Below are 24,275 nucleotides of genomic sequence, written 5' to 3' on the forward strand. Positions count from 1 at the left end.
TTTGAATGGTTTGTAAAATACATGAATTTTTACAAATGGGAAATAAAATTTAAAAAAGTATTTTTCTAACATTTTCAATATCATGTTTACAAATATTTTCCTAAGGTTTATAATTTTTGGAGTTGATTTACTATGTTAAATCGATTTTACAAACTCAAGTATTTTAGCAGTTTTTAGAATATAGAACATCTATTTTAAAATAGTAATTTGTCACAAATGGGAAGTGGTATTTCAGAAATTTTTTCTCTAACATGTGTATCTACATGTGTATAAGCTTTTATCAAAATTTTATGATTTTTGGAGTTGATTTTTTATTTTTAATTGATTTTATGAATCTAGCTACGCAAATCGTGGCTTGGAATTGGCTCGAGCAGGTAATATAGAATTAAATATAAAATTTACATATTGTAATTTGAATTTTAAAGTAATTTTTGCATTTTAGATTTTTTTGAACTATCTCTCACAAGTACATATCCCGAAGCACAGAAACATGCATCAATATATCAGTCGATAATGCAGAGTCTTCACCAAGCCTTACATCGAACTCATGAAGACCTTCATGATGGATGAGAGGTAGTGCAATTAGTATACACACGTCAACAACGACACAGACAAGGACGACACAGAAACGACAATGAAGCTGGGCCTTCCCAACGTGTTGACGATGGAGCTGGACCGTCACAACCACAAACGCAACCGGATCATGAACTCATCGAAGGTCGGGATGTAGGAGGCCGAAGACAAAGGAGGAGGAGAAGAGTTCTTGGATGTATATAAACTAATCGGTATTGATATATAAATTACAATCCTATTTTGATATGTACATTACAAACGTATTTCGGGACAATAGATGGTTTTTGGATTTGTAGCCGAGACTGTGGTGTGACTTATTAGATTTGTAAGTGGGTTTGTGGCGTGATTTGTTGGATTTGGATTCATAAGTTTGTGGTGTATTTTATGATTGATTTGTAAGTGGGTTTGTGGCGTGATTTGTTGGATTTGGATTCATAAGTTTGTGGTGTATTTTATGATATTTAGATTTGATATATGTGTTTATACAGGGAATTGACATATGAGTTTGTACAGGGAATTGATGTATGTGTTTATGCAATGGTGTAATTTATGATTGTTGCATTTGAAATATGAGTTTGTACAGAGAATTTTCCCGCAACAGAAATATATACACATTTGTGAATGTGCAGGAAATACACGGGACTGCTAGTCCCGTGCATTTCATTGTGCCCAGGAAGTGCAAGGGACTAGCAGTCCCGTGCACTTCTTTTGTAACTCTCTATAAAGTGCACGGGACTACTAGTCCCGTGCACTTCTTTTTTGTAGGGATGTTACTCTCTGCAAAAAACACGGGACTGCTAGTCCCGTGTATTTCAAAGCTGGGTTGAAATACACGGGGCTAGCAATCCCGTGTATTTCGTAAAAATTTTCTTACAGCAAAACCGACCCTTTTCTTCTGAAAAGGGTCGGTTTTGCTGAATAAAATCAGATGAGGTCGATTTTGCTATTTAAAATGCTAAAAAGGTGGATTTTGAAAATTTGTCCTATCCAAAAATATAAATTTTTATTAAGAAATTACCTAGATCTAAGCAAACCCAAAAATCAAAATATGCAATTGGTAGTAGAATATAATTATAGTAAATGCACTAAACTGCTGATCTAACAAGGAGGTATAGACATGTTTGCCTTAAGAGATTTCGGTTATAAAATCTGAGATTTTCTTCATCAATCAGGCAAACCTTTCACCTTGAATCTATCATGAATGAATCTAGGTTAGAAATTAGATTAGAGAGGGAAGGGAAGGATGTTGAGTATAAAAAAGATACTTGTCTTAGCTTGGATTTATGGTTTAGATGGTTGATAGACTCTCTTCTCTCTTCATTGATATCCTTGATAATCAAAGAGTCTCCTGTCTCTCTAATCTCGCTCTGCTCTCTCCTCTCTCTCCTCACCCCTCATCCCCCCGACTCTCTCTCACTCATCTCTATGGAGGCTGCCCTAAAACTAAAATCAAGCTTTTAGAAGAGAGTTATTTCTTCTATTTATAGTTTAATACTCACTCTAAACTTCCAAATGTTTACATTATTACCACTCGAGGTTAATCTAGCACTTATATTCTAATCTAACCTCTCTAAAGTCTTGTCTTGACCCTCTTATATTCCTAACTCAAGTTTAAAATCTTAAACATGGTTGAGTCTAGCCCAGATACTAGGTAGTTAGCTTCAGTACTTTAGGTCAACTCGGTTAAAGGTATCGATAACCATATAAATTCGGAATACAATTTTGGTGGGCATTACATGCGATATATAGGAATATCCTGTGCTACTGCTTTGATAAGAACCTCTCGCCCAGCTTTAGATAGAAACTTCTCCTTCCACCCTTGCATCTTCTTCCAACCCCTATCTTTGATTGATCAAAAAGTGTAAGGACCGTAAATTTTGATACTAGTTAAATTTTTTTTTTGGTATTTTAAAATATTTAATTATTATTTTTAAAAGAGTATTTGTACTTTTCTTGATTTTTTACAATTTTCTATAATATAAAATCTAAGTTTTATATTTATTTAAATAATTTTAATATTTATAAATTAATTTCGTGCGGTAAAAATTTCTAAAATTAATTTGTTGTATTATCTATACTATTATGTACTATTTTAAATAATATATTGTATTATTGTTACTATTACGTATTATTTTATGTATTATGTTGTATTATTATTTACGTATTATTTGTGTAATTTATTGTATTATTTCTATAATTACGTATCAACTGTCAAATTAGCACAACTGGTATGTTTTATTGTATAGCTAATTATCCTATAATTATTTGATTTTAAATATAAGTAATTATATTTTTTATTAATTATTCTTATTTAATTACATAATTTCTTACATTATTTCTACTGTTACGTATTATCGGTTGTAATACTACAACTTGTAAGTTTTGGTGTGTAGATAATTTTCACGTAATTAATTAATTTTTTCAAGATTATTATTATTTTTAGTTAATTTAAAAAAACCTAAACTCCCTATATATATATATATATATATATATATATATATATATATTATATATATATATTATATATATATATATTATATATAATATATATATATAATATATATATATATATATGTTAGTATATATATATATATGTATATATATAATATGTATTATATATTGTATATATATATATATATGTATATATATATATATATGTATATGTAATATATATATATATATGTATATATATTATATATATATAATATATATATATATGTATATGTATATATATATATATATATATATATATATATATATATATATATATATATATATATAAATATATATATATATATATATATATATATATATATAATATATATATATATATATATATATATATATATATATATATATATAATATATATATATCTATATATATATCATATATATATTATTTATTTAATTCCTTTTTCCTCTCTCTCTCTCTCTCTCTCTACTTCTCTTCTTCCCAAACCCGACGCAGCCGTCACCCCTTCTCATCTCCTCTCTCGGCGTCTCCCCCATCAACGCCTTGACCACTGCGAGCTCCTCACCGGCCTAAGCCTCCTCGTCCAGCCTTAAACCCCTGCTGCACCTCACCTTACCCCCTATCCCGCCTCTGCCCCTCGCCGCTAACGTCTTCACACCGCCCTCAGAGCCACCGCGCCTCAAGATCCGACTGCCCAGTCCCAACCCGCAACCTTTTAGCGGCGCTTAGCTGCCCCACGTCGCGAGTCCCCACATGCCAAGGCCTCGCCTCACCTCACCCCCCGCGACCACCGTCCCCTCCGACAAACTCTAACGACTAAATGCCGCGTTGGCCCTTACCGGCCGAGCTCGCTGCCTTCCTCCTCGCCGACCACGACCGCCCGTCGCAGTACGACGTCGATAAGCCCACGTAGCAGCCCCCTCTCTCCTTTGTTAAACTACACCAGATCCCTCCCCTAGCAACCACCATCGTCGCGAGCTCCCTCTCCGCCGCCGGCCTTCGACCGAACCCGCTACCTCCAATAACCCACCCGTGTGCTGTTGCTCCATCGTCAACGCCGATCTGCTCAGGCAGATCCGTCGCTCCTTCAGCACCGATGCGTCGTACCGACAGCGTCGATCCGTTTGATACAACCCAAGGCAAGATCCCTTTCTCTTTGACTTGTCGTTTCATTTTTTAGATATAATATAAATTAATTACATGCTTCGATCTGACTGTGATTTGATTATGTTACCATATGAACATTGATATTATCTACGTGGGCTTGTGGATGATTAATATTGATAATGATATTATGATAAGTAATTTAAAGGAATAACTATTTTGTGTAAAAGTGATTATTTTGAGATGTTTTAGAATTATTATGATGAGCAAAGAGATTATTTGGAAAAGGAAATGGTTTTGAATAATTATTAAAATAGATAATTTAAAATAATTTATTTTGGAAAACAGGTTATTTTGAATTGTTAAACTATTATGAGAAAAGAATTTATTTTGGAAGAGGGGATATTAAAAAGAATACTTAAAGAAAATTTTTAGAATTATTTAAAAGAGTTTATTTTGTAATAAGTGATTATTTAAAAGAAATTATTTTGAAAAAGGGTTTAGGTTGAATTAGTATATGAGAAAATAATTTAAAGAGTTTATTCTGGAAAAGAGAATATTTTGGATTATTATAATGAGAAATAATTTTAAAACAAATTATTTTGGAAAAGGAATTATTTTCTGAATTAGAAAGTTGTTGTTCATGATTACATTTTATGTTTTGTGAATATTTTACTGTATTCGATATGCCATGATGTTGTGGTATGGAATTAGTTTTATTTATTTTCTTCTTGTTGTGATTGAGAACCATTAGTAGTTCATGACTTAGTGGTCTTGTGCATCATGAACAAGACTTAGTGACACGTGTGTGTGCTTTGACTGAGTTTAGGTGGTGAACCCGAGTTTCAATGAGGATTATGGTTAATTTAGAAAATACAAGAGAGTTGGGATGGGGAAGTCCATGTTCATGTGTTCGGATGTGACTGTTAATGTATCTTCCAGGTTCGCGCTAATGGTTGGTGTCGCCACTAGGGTTGGTTTGTAGGGCTAAAGTGAAGTGTGTACATCACTTTAGTCCGTGGAATCTTTTCGTCACTCGAGTTTTGCTTGAGTTCGGACCAGGCAGAAAACAGTTTACATGTAGTGCTCTGGCCGCATGTGTAGCGAGATTGGATGTACGTAGGAGATTTGTGAACAGTCAGTTATCCGTTGATATGAGTGTTGGCTCTATGTGAGAGGTGGACCAGTGAGTTTTAGGATGGTTAGTTCTTGACCCGGTTATCGTATGTAGTTAGATTTATGTTATCATGTTTTAGTAGCGTTTTCGCATGTTGATTTGTAGATTTCTAGTTGCACATTTCTTTGTTATTTCTATTATCATATCGTTTTACGCTTTGGGTTTTTCGATCGTTCTATTTCTTTTGTGGGATCTTGCCGTGTGCCATGCACGCTGACGTACACCTATTTTTCTCTGGTATACATCAGACTTAGAGGAAGAACAGGTCCAGCTTGGAGATGTGCCAGAGACAGTATATTCTCTGCAGGAGTGCCTTGTAGACCGAGTAGAAAAAGCTAAAGTTTAGTTATTGTTGTGCGCAGCGGAAATTTCGGCAGCACCTCCGGTGCGTAAGATGCACAACAAGAGATTAGATCACAATGAAATTCTCGTTTCTCAAAGGAAACAAGAATCAAAAGCCAGATATCTCATCAAAGTGAGAAATCAACTCTTCCTCTCGTCAGCTCTAGGATTGCGCGTCGAGGGAACCTACAAGCTATTACAAATCATGGCAAGAACACAAATTTTACGTGGTTCGGTAAATAGCCTACGTCCACGGGGCAAGGAGGGAGAGATCTACTAATAGAGGGAGAGATACAATTGGGGTTTACAATCTCACAAATAAAACCCTCTCACAAACTCTCAGATCCCTCACACAAATATTCTCTCAAAGGGATGCACAAATCAAAGAACAACTGTTTTCTCCCGCAGCCACAACAAATTAACCCCTGCCTTTGCTCTCGTACAGCCTTGCACGATTTTTCTCCAAAGCCGAAAAGAAATCGTCCTTGAACCCTCTCTGCAGCCGTAAAAACCAAATTTGCCTAACCTTGCACACATCCCTAGGTCACACATGAAGATATATATAGCATACAATCGGGTGGGCCATCAAAAGAACCAGCGGACAATTCTCCACTCACAATCGGGTGGGTCTACAAGTGTTCACGAGAACACCTCACTTTTGTAAGTGGCCCCCACTCATCACGTGCTCACAATTCTCCACCTCGGTGAAGTTTCTTCCAAAACTGAGCCGACACCAACCAAACCAAATGTCTCACTTGCTGCTTCTCAATCCTCAACAAATCGAGACCCAAACGGGAGTGCGAACACTCACCCAAACGTCGATATCTACTCACCAAATCGATCTCACCCCATCAAAATCAACTAATCCAAACCGGCTGCATCGTAAAGACTGCCTACATATCCTCTTGCCCAAGGAATCAAGCCTCCCGTAGTTCATCTAATGGCCACGAACGACCTCAATCCAATAGAAGAGTTCGTAACCCTTCTCCAACATCACGACCAAGTCTAAGGCTGATAGCACCTCTAATGGCCCTAAACTGAAATAATCCAAACATCTCCACCTGAGATGAACCAATGGCCATATCCAGACTACATCTATCAGTTGTACTCGAATCAATCAACCTATCATCTGCATCCAAATCAACACGATTCCCAATCTGTGTCACATCAGCTAGAATCTCAAATGATGCAGTATGATCTGGAGTTTCCACCCAACGTGGAGTAGCATCACTCTCCACCCGCTGCGATGTCCCAAATATCTGATCACCACTTTCCACCTGCCGAGAGTCAAACATGATATATCTGCTCAGAACAAAGTCAGAAGCCAATACCTGATAATCAAACATGCCTCTGAATCCCAAATGTGCTATCGGATCAAATCTCACATCCACGATGTGACCAAGTGCTGGGTAGCCAAACATCCGACGTAACCCAAAATCTGAAGCAGCTCCACCAGATCTAAAATCTTTACATGCAGCAGTCGACAACCTATACATAAGGTGGCCCAAACATGTCGTAGCCCGCACACCAATGCCAATGCTCGACATCAAATGCCTATCCTCCTCCAGAAAGGAACAGCTCCCCAAATCTGCCATCTCATCACGTGGCCTCAAAGTTTCCACACCAATGAAGTGTCTCCTATTGCCGTGAGATCGGCACAAATACAGATATCGATCCCTCTTGTACCCCCCTCTAACATCAAACTGAAGTACCTTTACCTTTCTGCCAATACACTTCCTCAATTTGTTGCGGGCTTCTAGGACTTCACACCAACGGGACTTGGTTGCAACCCACCAATGCCTAGAGAAATCCCCAACTGTGGAAACCACATACATATTACCTCCCAATGATGCTCCCTTGGAAGGCCCCCGAATACCTAAATGAACACCCCTCAGAAGACCCCTCGAATGATGGATAGAAGTGCCAAACTCCACCTCGGTCTTCTCGCTCATACCAATGGGTTCACAGGACTTCAAACTGCAGGTCATAGCACTCCTTAACAACCTATGCACAGCATTACCAATCAAATAACCCAGCATCAAACAACGCCACAGTCTAGCCGAATCTGATGAAGTCGTCATCTCCCTATCAATCGCCGTGCTTCCAAGTAAATAATACAAATTGCTCCTTCTGATGCCCTTCATCACAATCATGGACCCCGATGTGACTTCAAACGTGCATCCACCAATGTCACTTTATAGCCAGATGCCACCAAAGCTCCTAGTGAAATGATGTTCTTCGACAATTGCGGAACGAACCTCACTTCATCCAACTCCTGAATCACTCTGTCATACATCCGAATACGAACGGTACCAATACCACCAATAGAGCATGCATGTCCATTACCCATGAGCACAACATCCTCTCTTTCCAACTTCTAAAAGCTGAAGAACCAATCCCTCCTAGGGCAAACGTGGTATGAAGCACCCGAATCCAACATCCACTCTGTAGAGTTGGCAACACAAACTGACGGTAGTGCAGACAACAAATAGCCCGAAGAATCCGAATCTGAATTGTTGCCACTAGTCTTAACAACATTCACCTCTGAAGCTTGTACAGCTTTCCCCTTATTCTTCTCGGCTCGATCTAACTTTGGGCATTCGGCTTTCCAATGTCCATCCTCTTTACAAAAGGCACACTGATTCCTACGAATCCCACGATGTGCACCTCTAGACTGTGACCTTCTGCTTCGGTTTGAACCACGGCCATGAACTACTAATGCATCTCCCGATGCCTTCTCGAAGGACTCATCCACACTCTCCCTCAACTCATAATTCACTAACGCTGAGGTCATCTCCTTGTAACTAACAGTAGTTCTTCCATTAATCATAGTTAGGACAAAAGTATCATAATCATCCTCGGGCAACGAACACAAAAGTAGCATCGTCTTGTCTTCATCCTCAAACATGATATCCACATTGGCCATGTCTGAAAGTATCTTTATGAAGTTGTTAACATGCTCCCTAATGGAAACTCCCCTCTTCATCTTGAACTGGTAAAACCTCTTCTTCAAGTGAAGCCGATTCTCAATGCTCTTAGTAAGATACTTTTCATTGAGTGTTTCCCACATCTTCTTCGCCGACGTCTCATTCATCACGTCATAAATAAGATCCGGCGTCAAGCATGACCGAATAACTCCACACGCCCTACTATTCATCTTCTTCCAAACCTTAGCTTCCATCTCGGCAGGTTTCTCTTGTAACTCAAGAGTCTCCCCCAAATTCTGAGCGTCTAAGGCGTCCATCACCTGACACCTCCACAATCCAAAATTAATCTTGCCGTCGAACTTCGGAACATCAATCTTCATGTTATTGATGCTCAAACTATGTATCGTCTTCGTAAGAGACGATCCCGATGTGCTTATTTTACCCATATTGTCGATCTAATCTTCAAATAAGAATCCTTCAGTGAATCCTTCAAACAAGCTCCCAAGTCCAACTCGGAGCTCTGATACCACTTGTTGTGCGCAACAAAAATTTCGGCAGCACCTCCGGTGCGCAAGGTGCACAACAAGAGATTAGATCATAATGAAATTCTCGTTTCTCAAAGGAAACAAGAACCAAAAGCCAGATATCTCATCAAAGAGAGATATCAGCTCTTCCTCTCGTCAGCTCTAGGACTGCGCGTCGAGGGAACCTACAAGCTATTACAAATCACGGCAAGAACACAAATTTTACGTGGTTCAGCAAATAGCCTACGTCCACGGGGCAAGGAGGGAGAGATCTACTAATAGAGGGAGAGATACAATTAGGGTTTACAATCTCACAAATAAAATCCTCTTACAAACTCTCAGATCCTTCACACAAATATTCTCTCAAAGGGATGCACAAATCAAAGAACAACTGTTTTCTCCCGCAGCCACAACAAATTAACCCCTGCCTTTGCTCTCGTACAGCCTTGCACGATTTTTCTCCAAAGCTGAAAAGAAATCGTCCTTGAACCCTCTCTGCAGCCACAAAAACCAAATTTGCCCAACCTTGCACACATCCCTAGGTCACACATGAAAATATATATATAGCATACAATCGGGTGGGCCATCAAAAGAACCAGCGGACAATTCTCCACTCACAATCGGGTGGGTCTACAGGTGTTCACGAGAACACCTCACTTTTGTAAGTGGCCCCCACTTATCACGTGCTCACAGTTATTCCCTCTAGTTGTTCGATGGTCATAGCTTACTTTTGTAGTATTTCCTTTTTCGCTTGATCATTTTATTTTATATTCTCTAGTATTTCATTCAGATAGTTTTGTATAAGGGCATATTGACACGAATATTATGTCTTGGATGATATTCATTTGTGATATGTATTATTTTATTCTGTGTTGTTCATTATATTCTCGCTACAGTGATCGGGGACTTGTGCCTTTGCATTTATTTTTTGACGCTTAGCGTATTAGGTTGAGAAGAAATGTTTATTTTTATTTATTCTCCTTGATCTAATACGTCACGGGCTTATTCACGTTCCGATTCCCGGGTATTTTAGGAAGCAGGGCGTGACAAAAAGCTCTTGTTTTGGACCTCCAAATAGTAGATGGCAAGCCTAAATATGACGAATGACCCTTCGCCTCACTGACTTCAATACACTCCTTTGAGAGTGAGTGTATGTCTCGTGGGACACTCAGACTGAAAGATAATATTGATTTACCATATTTTACTCTCTATCGCTACACATCTCCTTGTGCTCGAAGCACATCTTAATATTCACTGCCTAAATTAATGTTGCTTCTACAAATAAAATACTAACATCAGCAAAGAAAAGATTGGATACAATTGGAGATGATTGATCTGCTAGTGTTCCACTAATTTTTCCTTCAGATAGTGCTTTAGAGAGGAGCCTAGATAAAACTTGTGCACACATAACAAATAAATAGGATGAGAGAGGATCACCTTGCTAGATAACCCCTAAAAAAGAATGATACCGAGCGTACACATTGTAGGCTTCAAAAATTACCTATAGGTTCCCGCACGCAGCTCAAGACGAAGAGAAGGTGATGAACGTTGATGTCCAAGTCAAAGAGGATTATTCGATGCCAAGGGGAAGTAAATGAATGCACAAAACGATGAAGTGATGATGCAACAACGAGATTTAGAATGCATGGTTCGAGAAAAAAAAGGATGCATGAGTATGAAGAACTGAAATTTCAACCATGATGTAATCCAAATCCAAAAGAACTCAAAATACAAAAGACGTAGGTCGCTTCACTAGCTTTCCAACAAAACTTGATCACCTCATTCCAAGATTGGACAAAAGAATTAAAACCAAAATACCGAATATAGTACAAACTGTTTCGTACATGCAAAACACACACATGTGAAACATTCCAAAGTGTTTCGCACATGTACGAAACAGACATGATTGTTTCACACAGATCAGCCTCCTGGGATGTGTTTTCGATAGTTTTTGATCGGTTTTGATGGTTTTGGAGCCTCCCTATCTACCTTGAGGCTATCCTTAAAAGTGAGAGAGCTATTATTAACTGAAGATAAGGCTAAATCATGAATTCTTATCTGAAAACAGGACACCCGAAGCCTATAAATACACCTCTAGGGCCCTTATACATGGGGAATCTGGAATTTCGGAGCTTGGAGGCGAGTTGCTGACCCTGTGAGAGGAGAGCCACGAATTTTAGATCTAAAGACAAGATCTTGGCAAGTTCTTTAGCATAAAGTGGAGGAGTTCGATAGATCTACAACCCCCACATCAATTTCCTTAAGATCATACTGTCGTTGTGATCTTGAGAAGAATACTTATCTCACCTCATTGAGATATTTACTTCAATTCTTATTTCCTCTACTAAACGAGATCAACCGGATCTGATACTCGGTGGTCCACAGATCAAAGAGTCATCGGAACAGGCAAAGATCCCACACAAATAGCGACCGATAAACCTGCGTGTGTTTCTATGAAGTCTTCATTTATTTTTATTCATGTAAGAAAAGTCTTATAAAAACGCTCATTCTTTTGAATCTTGTAAATCGATAAACGATTGTAATGGATTCCATAATGAAAAAGATTTCCGACACAAACACGCTGGTGACCACAGTGGGAGCCAACAGCCTCTCTGTCGAGGCTGTCTTGTCGCAAACAAGGATCGAGATCCCGGTTGATGCAGTGATTGAGTACGAATTCGACCAACAGAAGTTTAAGGAGTACACTTTATCCTCCTCCTCCAGATCCTCCTCTTCTCGTAACTATAGGAAGTTCTCTTCTTTGAAGAAGGTTTGCATGTCTTCAGATCTGAAGACCTAGGGTGATGATTCTCGCCTAATTACTATTGAAGGTTCCTCTCACAACGCCTCTTCGACATCCAATGAAGCCAGATCTGTAGCTCCTAACAACTCCACTTCAGTCAAGGAGTTATCCACTAAAGGTGCACCAGTTCTGATGAAGAGGGCTCATCAGAGGTAGTGCCAACGTCTCGCACGTCAATTCGCCAAGGCCTTAGAACCGGTTGACAGGATCTGTTATCATGCGGATCTGGAGTTTAGGAGGCGTCAAGCGACAAAGCCGCCAGAAAAGCAAGCAATTGACTCGTCCTCCAAACCATCAACCAACAAGTAGGTCCAGCTCAAAAGGACTCGCTCAACTCTCAAGGAGCGCATCCAAAAGTGTTGCGCACTACTGGCGTACGTACGAATTCTTGAAGAAAGTGTAGGAATAGCAGAAGGAAGAACTGGCCAAAGAACCACCAAAATTGTGCCAAGTCTGGATGCCGAAGTCTAAGACAACGCCGAAATCAACTCGGACAATCACCGAATCAGCCCCTCTAGGCCAAGATAATCTGAACTGTCTCGCACCTGGCCAAGATAGTATAGACTATCTCGCACGTGGCTGAGAAAGCACTGACTGTCTCACGCTAACCAAAGACCCCACGGGTGTTTCTCAGCTTCCATCGACCTTCGTTCCTGCTCCGGTCGCTCCCGTACCTCCGGCGAAGCCTTACGGCAATGTGGATTTAACCAAACTCAAGATTACGATGGCGGATTGCCTCGGTCTTCTACACAAAGATTGAGGCAAAGCCCCAATAAAAGAATGCTTGGGTACAATGAAGAAATTCCAAGTGACTCTTCAGGCTGGGGGTTGTACATGTCCTCCCAACAAGTCAATTCATGTAACTGCCCGCTTGGTGGTGCATGTCGAAGATTAGGAGCCCATTAAGGTTCTACTCTCACGAAGGCGTGGTTCCAAACATGTGACTCCTAAGGATGACAATAAGGTGTCACATTCCCAAAAGAAAGCGTGTTCGTCAGACGACAACGTTACACCAGGAAAGTCGTGCTAACACATAATACGTTGCTCCGGTCATCATGCCGATGAGTTGTACTATCAGGCTAGGGGTACTAACAAGTCTCGAAAGAGAAATTCCTTAGAAACAGACTCAAGTATTCTAATAGGGCGATAAATTAGTTTATGTCAATATAACAAATGAATATCTTTTTATGAACAGTTAGAATAATACAATGATTTTTGACGTTATTGGTTGGATTTTCCTAACTGATTAATATGATTTTTCTTTCCTTTCAAAATTTTGTATCTTTTTTTATTATGTCCTAATTTGAATTTTTTAAGAAAATTTACTAGAAACATTATCAAGAATTGTAATTATTTTATATTTTATATTTTTTCTTGAAAATATTAAATAAGTTAAGGATAGAAACATGTTATTTTTGCGATATGACACTTGGCGATTTTTATGCCTTCAGAATAAACCACCATTTCCCCTTTATATATATAGGAGGGATGTCAAATCTATCCTCTTTAATTAAATTACATTAATGAAGTTTCTCTTTGTTAGTTCTCTCTATTCTCTCCTCTTCAGGCCACTTAGCAATTAGTTGTGTTTCTATTACAAGTTATTCAAGTAGTGTTAGATTACAAAGATACAATCTTTCTTGTAATCTCTAAATATTCCAGAAGAAATTCTCTCTCAATCTCACGGAAAGATCTCTCCAAATTCTACATTTCTCTTCTTAGTTCTCTCTACTTCTTTCTTACAATATACTACTCTCCTTGACTAGCCTATGGCTTAATATACATTGAACATCTCAAGGGGTATTTAAAGAAATCTTTCCTCTCCTGAATTCATGTAGGACTTCTTTTTTTACTTGGGTTAGCAATTCTAATTCTCTACTAGTTAAAATTTAATTTCAATGGTAAATTGATTATTTCCAAAAATTCAATCATCAATCCATGTCTAACAAGAATTTCCTGAAATACAAGGCCATTTCCAATATCTCCACCTTAGACTTGTATGAATCAACCTTAGGAAATGTCAATCATTCCTTGTAACTTTCCATCATAAATTTATAAAATTGTAGAAAATAGACACCTTTTAGAAATTGCCTTAAGTCTCCTCTCTTAAAGGGCACTAGAGTGATAACCGCTTGCGTATTAACATCAAGACTTCTGATAAGTAGTGTTGATGACTACGACCAAACAGTCAATCGGATCCAGGCTGGGATCGATTCTGATCCGGAACTGGATCGGTCCTCCCTGAGTCCTCGCTAGGATAGGGTAGGGAAGAGAGATGTAGGGGTCGCTCCCTTCTTTGACTTTATGCCTCGTTCTCGAATAGGGGCTTGATGTCTAAGCTTCACAGAAAGGAAGAACTCGTGAGAGGGTGAGGACTGGTTCCCCTGTGGTTCCTCCGACGGTCAAGTTTAGTGAAACTCAAGTAGAGAAGGGGAGGGTAAGGAACCGAAGTGGTTCTTAAAGTGGCAATGTGCATGCCCAGAGGATCTACGTGAGCTCCTCTGTCTAGATGAAGAACAGTGGGCTCTTTTTCCTTTTTCAGAGAGAGAGAGAGGGAGAGAGAGAGAGGAAGCCTTAGCCTACGCTTTTTTCTTAGGTCTTGTCCCCTTTTAGGTTAGGAGTCCCCTGTATATATCTTCATCTTCAGGATCAAATAGGTCACCACTACCCCCGAATAGGGAGACAGTGATGAAGGGTGGACTAAGAGCCAAGTCATCCCTCGCTTATAGGTATCGGCTAGCGATTTAAGAGGAAGTCACTTCGACATGGGAGAGGGTGTCTCTGCATTTTCTGGGAAGTGATTGATAGCGTGGCAGAAGGCAGCTAGCATCCTGAATCATTCCTTACTTTACAGGTGTTGGCTGGCGACTACAGGGGAAGTCACTTCGGCATGGGAGAGGGTGTATTCGCATTTTTCGGAAAGTGGTTGAGAGCGTGGTACGAGGCACGTGGGCAGCTGATAAGTCATAGAGACCATCAGGCTAAAATCTGGATAAGGCTTGTCCGTGGTGGATTGAAATATTAGCATATGCTCTGGGGAGAGGCTTGAGGTAGGGGTCGAGTCATCAGCTTAGCCGATAGCAGGGAATGTCCATCAAGTCATCTCCGTGAGTTGCCAAGTGAATGGTCAAGTACCCTAGGGGGGTCGTCCTCAACGATAGGGTCGACTGATCCTGCCTTTCTCATCAGCATGAAAGAATATCGACTTGATGAGTCGGCGGGGTCGAGGTCTCTGTTGGGCTTAGGTCACTTAAGTGGGTTGAAGACATTTTTCTATGACTCTTATTGTACCATTTTGTAAATACTCATATCTTAGGTGAATAAACACCATAACAACTAGAAACAAAGCTTCATTGCTACACATTCCAATCTCAACTGTAGACTTGTATCATTCTTTAACTTGACTCCTCCATCTAGAACCGAACTCCTATTTTGGCACACTCTCAAAACCCAAGTTCGTTTCAAGCTTCTCTTCCTCGTGATCGTACACCTGTTTAGGGAGAAAGTTAATGATTTTATTGCTATGTTCATTACAACTTTAGTCGTTACAATGACAACAAAAAAGATAGTCTTTTTATAAGACCCTTACACAATGAAAACAAAAAAAAGTACAACTCTCGTCAAATAGCACAATGGGTGTTTATCGCCCGCTGCTTGCATGGGATCTTTGCCTGTGATAGAGATATTGATATCCGTAGACCACCAAATGATCAGATCAGTTCTAGAGCTTTGTTGATTAGCGAAGGAATTAAAAAACCGAAGTAATTATCTCGGTAACAGCGAGATAATCACTGTTCTCGAGATCACTGCAACGGGGCAATCTTAACGGGAGGAACTAGGTTGCAGATCTGACGAACTCTTCTTCTTTATGCTAAAGAATTTGCTGATATCTCCTCCTCCTCTCTAAAATTCATGGCTCTTCAGTCCTCAGTTCGGCAGGGCTTCGTCAACGCTTGAGAATTTTAGATCTGTAAAAATGAAGGCCCTGAGGCTTTATTTATAGGCTTCGGGACCCCTATTTTCGGATAAGAATAGCTGATTCCCTCTTATCCTTAGTTGTAACCACTTAACCATGTTCATGGATAATATTTTATTAGTTAGGGCAAATTCAGGTGGTTAACGGTCGAAAAACAATCGCCAAACTGTCAAAAATCATCTTTTTCGGGTTGCAGACACTCGCGGGTGTCTCACCGTGGCCGAGACACTTGTGAGTGTCTCAGCCAAGCTGAGACACTTGAGAGTGTTTCGGCCAAGCCAAGACACTCATGGGTGTCTCGGTTTGGCCGAGACACTAATTGGTGTCTCAGTTTGGCTTAGGGCTTGGTCTTGCGCGCTTTGTCCGTTTTCGCAGTATTTTCATCATACGAACTCGGAATCACATGATCCAGAATGCGTCGAAAAGCCGAAGAGGAGATCTATAGGCTCTTATGATTGAATTGTGTGTGGAGTAAATGGGACATAAGGGGTGATTCATCTTTTGTAAGTGACGTGCAGCTCCCGATTCATTCGTGTTCCGATTATTCCAAAATTCTGTTGCTTCGCATGGTCCGTCGACTTACTTCTTACATTCATCATCATCAAATGAGCTTCTGTGACTTGAATAGTGACTTTCATCATCTCTTCTCCATCTCGAGCTGCGTGTGGGGACATATATGTAATTTTTGACGCCTATAATACTCCCTCCAAAGTGTTTCAGTCTCGTTTCTTTTATAGATGAGCCTAAAATACTTTGGATATGATCGGTCCAACCTTCAGTCGGTGTAAAAGGACCTGTAGTTAGCTTTTATTCTTGACCCCTTTGGTTTTTAATCTATTCGATATTTTGACGAATAGCTGAAGTTCTCTCGGCACCGCGTTTATCGTCTGGCTATCGTCGAAATCTTGAATCAAAACTAGTAAATTTATTTTGACTCGTATCATCGAGTTGACTTTGAACTGACCATCTCCATCACAATATATTGACTTGCGTTGACTTTCATCGCAACACGTTGACTGACGTTGACCTAGGGTTACGTGTTGACTGGCGTTAACCTAGGGTTACACGTTGACCGGCATTAACCTAGGGTTTTGGATCGGTCACCCTTAACACAGTTTATACTAGTATGTTTGCTGGAGTATAACACAGTTTAAGCTCTTAAGGTATTGGAGCATGACTGTCCTAAATATCGGGCTACAAGACCAACTATTAAAGTTGTTTTGTCTGTAGGTATGGATCTTATCTTGAAGTTTATTAGATGCTCGGGTCATGAGACCAACTAATGGAGTTGATGCGTCAATGACTCTCACATTTATAGGATTTTTGGCAAACTCTCAGCCATCAACAGATTTGATGAGCCTTTACCGACTACCGTTTGAGTCGGGCTAGCATGCGAATTGTTTAAGTCCGTTCCACATGTGACGTTGTGCTAAAAGAGTTAACTCTTTTAGTGTTACGATATTGAATATGTAGACTTCGTCTTTCTTACGGGAATAGACTACCCGTCAATGCGTGTTAGGCGTTGACTTATCCCTTCTTAGGATTCAGAATAAAAGTCCCCAGACTTGATTTCTGGTGTCTTCTTCAATAGGTGAAAGACTAAACCGATAACGTGTGTTAGGCGTTGACTTATCCCTACTTAGGATTCATGATAAAATTCCCCGCGCATATAAGGCACGGATTACGGAGTTGAAGGATGGTGTCGAAAAATAGGAGAGGAAGAATTTTATATTCTATCTCCCAAAACTAAAGATAAAGAATTTTATATTCTATCTCCAATTGCCAAGGAAACTCGAAGTGGGATCTCCACCCTAAGAATCCGAAAAAGTAAAACTAGGAGTGGGATCTCCACTCCGAGAATCGGAAAGATTCAAGCAACCCTAACTTTTATAGGATTGGTTGCTTGATCCAAGAAAAGAATTCCTCATTTATTAAGTTAAAATTCCAATTTCGGTCCTAACTTTTATAGGTTTGGTCGAATAGAAAAATGTAGAAGTCTTTCGTTTATCGAAAGGAGCATTCTGGTCTTAGTCCTAACTATCTGCAAGTTCGACCTAGTGAGGTTGGAGGCAACTCTAACTTTTATAGATTTGATTGCTCAAATTAAAAGTGGACCTCTCGTTCATGGAAGGAATCGAGAGAGGATGTTGGTTGTGGGCCTAACTGTTTAAAGGTTTGACCAAGATGGGAATTTGAGATGACCCTAACTATTTAAATGTTTGATCGTTCAATTTGTAGACCTCTCGTTCATGGAAGGAATCGAGAGGGGATTTTGGTTGTAGTCCTAATTGTTTAAAGGTTTGATCAAGATGGGAATTTGAGACCACCCTAACTGTTTAAAGGTTTGATCGTTCAATTTGTGGACCTCTCGTTCATGGAAGGAATCGAGAGGGGATTTTGGTTGTGATCCTAACTATTTAAAGGTTTGACCAAGTAGATAGTGGGAGTGGGAGTACAAATCACAGTGGGAGTGTTGACTCATACAAGTCACTCAGAGAGGGGTTCCTGGTGTTAAATGACAAATACTTATCATGGAGGGGTTTGATAATCGTTAATGATCAGGAGATTAAAATTCTGAATACTATGTTCGAACTCTAACAATGAGAATGTTGAGTGCACAGACATAGCGGGAGTTTGAGTGGGAGTTTTTTATTCATCACCTTCTTGTAGTGACCGGGTTATCCCTAAGAATACACTATATAGAATTCTCTCGGGAACTTCCCATTACATGAATTATCCACCCCCAGCTTTCTTCGAGAAACTGGGTCTAACATTGCACTTAGTTGCATGACCGGGTTATCCTTATGAAGACCAGGCATGGCACTCTCCAGGAACTTCTCGTGAAAGAAAGGAAATAGTTTAGACTCATATACCTATTGGAGTGTCAGGGAGCAGTTTAACCTCTTATACCGGTTGGAGGATTGAGAAGCAGTTTATACTCGTATACTCTTTGAAGTGGTGCACCGTCATTCAGCTTATTCTATCTTTATAGCGCCAGAGTCGATTAGAGCTTGAATCTTGTTCTTTAGACCGAAACAAATCTCAGTAGGATGGAGAACCCTCCTGTGATACGCACAGTAGTTTGGGTCTGTAATCCTCTTAGCTCCCTCCTGATCTTTAATAGGTGGTAGCTCAATCTCACCGTTATTCAGTAGGTACTCGAAAATATCCGGAACTTCCTCATCCTTGAAAGAGTACTCTTTTTGGTGTCTCGGATCTAGAGCCCTTTGCTGCTTTTGAGGTTGTTGTTGTGATATCTGATTATTATCACTAGCAACCGCAGGCATTGACTGTTGGCTTCTTTCGATCTTCTTCCTTATGAGGAAGCATTCGGCTTGTTCACCGTGCATCTTCAAATCTTTCCAAGTCTTGGATGGGTTTAATCCCATAACTCCCAACACATCCAAAGAGAGGTTGTTGTGGCAAGTTTGTAAGATGAATTCCTCTGTGATCGGATCTCAGCAATTTATCGCCTTGTTCCGAAAGCGTTTAACAAAGTCGGCGACTATTTCTCCATCTTTTTACTTCTCATCAAAGAGTATCCTGATGGATACCTCGGCGTTATCATCAAAGAAACTGCCGAGGAATGAGCTCTCTATATCGTCTTAGCTGTTGATGCTTCCAGGCTTAAGACGGTGGTACCAATCGAAGGCAGGCCCGTGAAGGGTGCCAACGAATGACCGAACCATCAATGCTTTATTGCTGGATATTATGCCCAAGTGGGACTTTAAGTAGATCAAATGTTGAGTGGGAGAGCCCTTCACGTCGAACGGATATCATGCCAAGTGGGTTGAATTTGGCCAGATATGGGATTAACTCCCACTCTCTCGGGTAAGGACACAGAATGCCGATCTTCTTTACCTCTCGAGCAGATATCAAAGCGTTGATTTTGCTCTCGAGATCCTTCATCTTTTCATCCACATCTGTATCATGCTTCGGATGATTTCTGAGAGAAACAATGGGACCACCCCCAGCATTGTTATCTTCGGTTTGACTACCCCCAGTGTTATTATTATCGAGTGGGATATCAATGTTGATAGTCTCATCCGGTTCTGGATCACTATCTATTGTATTGACTTGTTCTACTGCAACGTTGCGATGACTGGATTCGCCAATCTGTCTTGCTAAAACTTGAAGTTGCAGGTCATGTAACTCCCTCATCCGTTGTATGTTCAGTTCTATTTCAACCTTAAACTCTTCTTTCTGCTTAGTGAGAGCATTTTCGATCATCTGAGTTATTTGGTCAGGAGTGATGGTGAGCGCTTCACCGGATTGCCCTGGGCTGGATATAGTAGCATTTGAAGCAATTGCGGAGCAAGCGTCTGACGCTTCGTCATCTGAGGATAATCCTCTATTCATCCTTTGATAAACCCTGCGTCTAGTGGTTCCCGATCGCAAACGGGTCAGACGATGCGATATGACGGGATCAGAATTAGAAGGTTGAATCGACTTTCCCTTATCAGCCATGTTGATGATGACCACGAATTGTTTAGGTCCTACAGCTTCTAGCTAGAGCTGAGACATTAATTGAGCTATTCCCGAATTGACTCTTCTTCTTGGAGAAACATTAGGGCTAGATCCACTTGAAACCATCGGAGACTTTTTTGGTAACTTCTGGGAATTCGTCATCTCGAACGACCGATCTTCTTTTGTGAAAACGTCTTGATTTGGGTTTCGACACTTCAGAGGAAAGCCTTTGGAACACTGAGACCCTCTGTGGAGCGGTCTTGGGGCAGCTACACGCTGATAATACTGCCCTGATAAGTTTGGTGCACGAATAGTAAGAGTCCGCTTCCCGGGTACTTTTCTTTCAAGGTTTACTCGTACCCCCAGCCCGATAGTACAACTCATTGGTATTATGCCCAGAGCAATCTATCTGCTGTTTACTTGAATTCTCAGGTATAACGCGTTCGTCTGTCTGACATGTTTTCTTCTGAGTAAACAACACCTTATTAGCGTCTGCAGGAGTCACTCGTTTGGAATCACACTTTTCTGAGGGTGAAACCCTAACAGGCTCCTAGCCTTCTGTACGCACCCCCAAATGGGTGGTTACAAGAATCAACTTGTTAAGATCGTGTACGACCCCCAGTCTAGATGTTTGCTCGAGGTTCCTTCAACGGTCCCAAGCGTTCCTTAACAGGCGCTCTGCCTTGATCTTCGGGTAGAGAATTGAGGCGATCCTTCAATGGAATTCTAACTCTAGAGAGATCCACACCGCTGTAGGGTTCTATCGGAGGCATGGGAGCGGAAGGGGCGGGATCCGAAGTTGACGAAGGCTGGGGAGCAACGTCGCCTGCTTTTGCCTTAGGCGTTGATTTAGCCTTTGGCATCCAAATTTATTTGGATCTCGGCAATCTCTTAAACGTCTCTTTCTTTTTGCATTTCTTGTGCTTTTCACACAAGAATCTGGGCATGCGCAAGAAGTGCGCGACACTTCTGAATGCGCTCCTCAAGAGTAGAATGGTTCCCTTTAACATGAACCCATTCGTTAGTAGGTGATTAGGAGAAGGTTCCCGAAGTTTGCTGTGGAGATGGCTTATCCACTCGGCGCTTTCTGAACTCCAGATCTACTTGGTAACGGAGTCCATCCACCTAATCCAAAGTCTTGGCGAATTGACGGGCAAGACGTTGACGACGCCTTTGATGAGCCCTCTTCGACAAATTTGGCACATCTTCACCAGCTAATCTTTTGCTGGGGGGAGGCCCATATTTATAGCTTGGACCTCATTGGATGCTGGAGGGGCATTGTGAGGTGTAAATGCGGTGGCGGTAAGAGGATCTTGGATCTTCAAGCCTGAAGTCCAGCGAGCGTTCCTAGAAGAGGAGGCCTTCCTGCGCCTGCGGGGAGAGGCGGATATGGAAGAGGAGGAAGAGAGATACTCTTCAAACTTCTACTGATTGAATTCGTGTTCAACCTTTTCGTTCATCGAGATCTTGATCGCTGGTTGCATCACGACAGCCTCTGCAGAGAGGTTGTTGGCTCCCACTGTGGTCGCCAGCTTGTTTGAGGAGAAAGTTGATGATTTCATTGCTATGTTCATTACAACTTTAGTTGTTACAATGATAACAAAAAAAGATAGTCTTTTTATAAGACCCTTACACAATGAAAACAAAAAAAAAGTACAACTCTCGTCAAACAGCACAACAGGTGTTTATCGCCCGCTGCTTGCGTGAGATCTTTTCCTATGATGGGGACGTTGATATCCGTGTACCACCAAACGATCAGATCAGATCCGAAGTTTCGTTGATTCGGGAAGGAATCAAGAAACCAAAGTAATTATCTCGGTAACAGCGAGATAATCACACTTCTCGAGATCACCACAATGGGGTAATCTTAAGGGAAGGAACTGGGCTGTAGATCTGATGAACTCCTCTTCTTTATGCTGAAGACACTAATTTGTGTCTCAGTTTGGCTCATGGCTTGGTTTCATGTGCTTCGTCCATTTTCGCTGTATTTTCATCATCCAAACTCGGAATCACGCGATCTAGAATGTATCAGAAAGCCGACAAGGAGATCTACAGGCTCTCATGATTGAATCATGTGTGGAGTAAATAGGACACGAGGGGTGCTTCGTCTTTCATAAGCGACGTGCAGCTCCCGATTCATTCGTGTTTCTATTATTCCAAAATTCCGTTCCTTCGCATGATCCGTCGACTCACTTTATGCGTTCGTCATCATCAAATGAGCTTCTGTGACTCGAATAGCAACTTTCATCATCTCCTCTCCATCCTGAGCTGTGTGCGGGGACCTATAGGTAATTTTTTACGCCTACAACACCCTCTTGAAGATGAAGCTTCACCTTGAACACTAGTTCCTTCTAACACTAGATTCAAGTCATCTCCACGCTTCTTCCCAACTAGGATGAGATTCCTATCATGATATATTGTAATGTCCTCCTTAGACCTGGGTTCGATAGCCTATAGAATCAAGCATTCTATAGGATATCAGTTTCTTCCTCGACTTCGAGATTAACTGGACATTCTCCAAGGTGACCATGCTCCTTCTTCTTCTTAGCACCCTGATTGTTTCTATACCCATGAGTCGCACCTCCTATCATCCATCGTGTAGACAATCTTCTTGACTCCTTACACCAGAGAGTAAAACATGCTTGTTTAGGAACATATATGAGTCATTGTTGTAGAATCAAATATCCAACCATCACAACAAGTGTTATTCATGAAAAATATCAACACATCAATGAATTAACTTTCATCCTCTGAAACCACCAATGGGTCCACTTGTTGCATTTCCTCAGTACCTGATGCATACAACCCGACCCCACATCTTTGAAAGTACCCTAGAGGGGGAGGGTGAATAGGGTATTTACTAATCTAATCCGATTACGATACCAAATTAAAACTTATTAACAATATCCTAGCAATACAAGTGATATATGCAAATATATATAATTAATAATGGGCAATATAAACAATGAGACAATAAGAGAACACCAAAACAATCACAAACACAAGGATATGTTAACAGAGTTCGGTCAACCCTCAACCTATGTCTCCGCTCCTCACCTTGATAAGATTCTCCACTAATCACAAATTCACTACACAATCAGTTTTCAAAGTTCACCGAAAACTTTTACAATCTCACACGTTATCAATCCCACAATACACTCCTCTAAGTGTTGGCTGCCCGTGTTACCTTCCTCAAGTACTTGGAATTACTACCTCTCTCTAGGCTTTTACAACTAAGCCACTCCTCTTGGAATTGACCCTATCTCTCCCAACCACTCCTCTAAGTGTCTTTGTGTATTACAATGTGTTTACCAATAAACTCAAGTAAATGATTTTTGTTCAATTTAAGGAATAACAATTTCAAGACTTTTCTTAGTATCATAAAGTATTAATTAACTATTAATATAATAGTTTATTATGTACAAAATTTCTAAATAAAACAAATTTCAATATTCATCACAACTTTCTTTTCCCAATAGAATGAACAATGTACAAAATTTCTAAATAAAACAAATTTCAATATTCATCACAACTTTCTTTTCCCAATAGAATGAACAAAGATTTTTCTATTAGGAAAAGAATCATCACAACTTTCTTTTCCCAATAGAATGAACAAAGATTTTTCTATTAGGAAAAGAAAATTAATAGGATAAAAACCATCTCACAAATTAATAAATATATTCTAAAAAACTAGAATGAAAAAAAATATATCCAATACAAATGAGAATAAAAATGAAAGCTCACTCAATTGTAACACTCTCACAACCCAAAATATACAATATGTGAATTACTTAAGCTCAAGTGGTTGTGTGTGAAAACAATGAGTAATAACAAATTTAAACTCAAATAAATGTAGCAAATGTATATAAGAATCAAAATAAAAATAAGCTAGATAATGAGTAAGAAAAA

This window comes from Asparagus officinalis, chromosome 4, assembly GCF_001876935.1.
Source record: "Asparagus officinalis chromosome 4, Aspof.V1, whole genome shotgun sequence".
Taxonomy (NCBI): Eukaryota; Viridiplantae; Streptophyta; class Magnoliopsida; order Asparagales; family Asparagaceae; genus Asparagus; species Asparagus officinalis.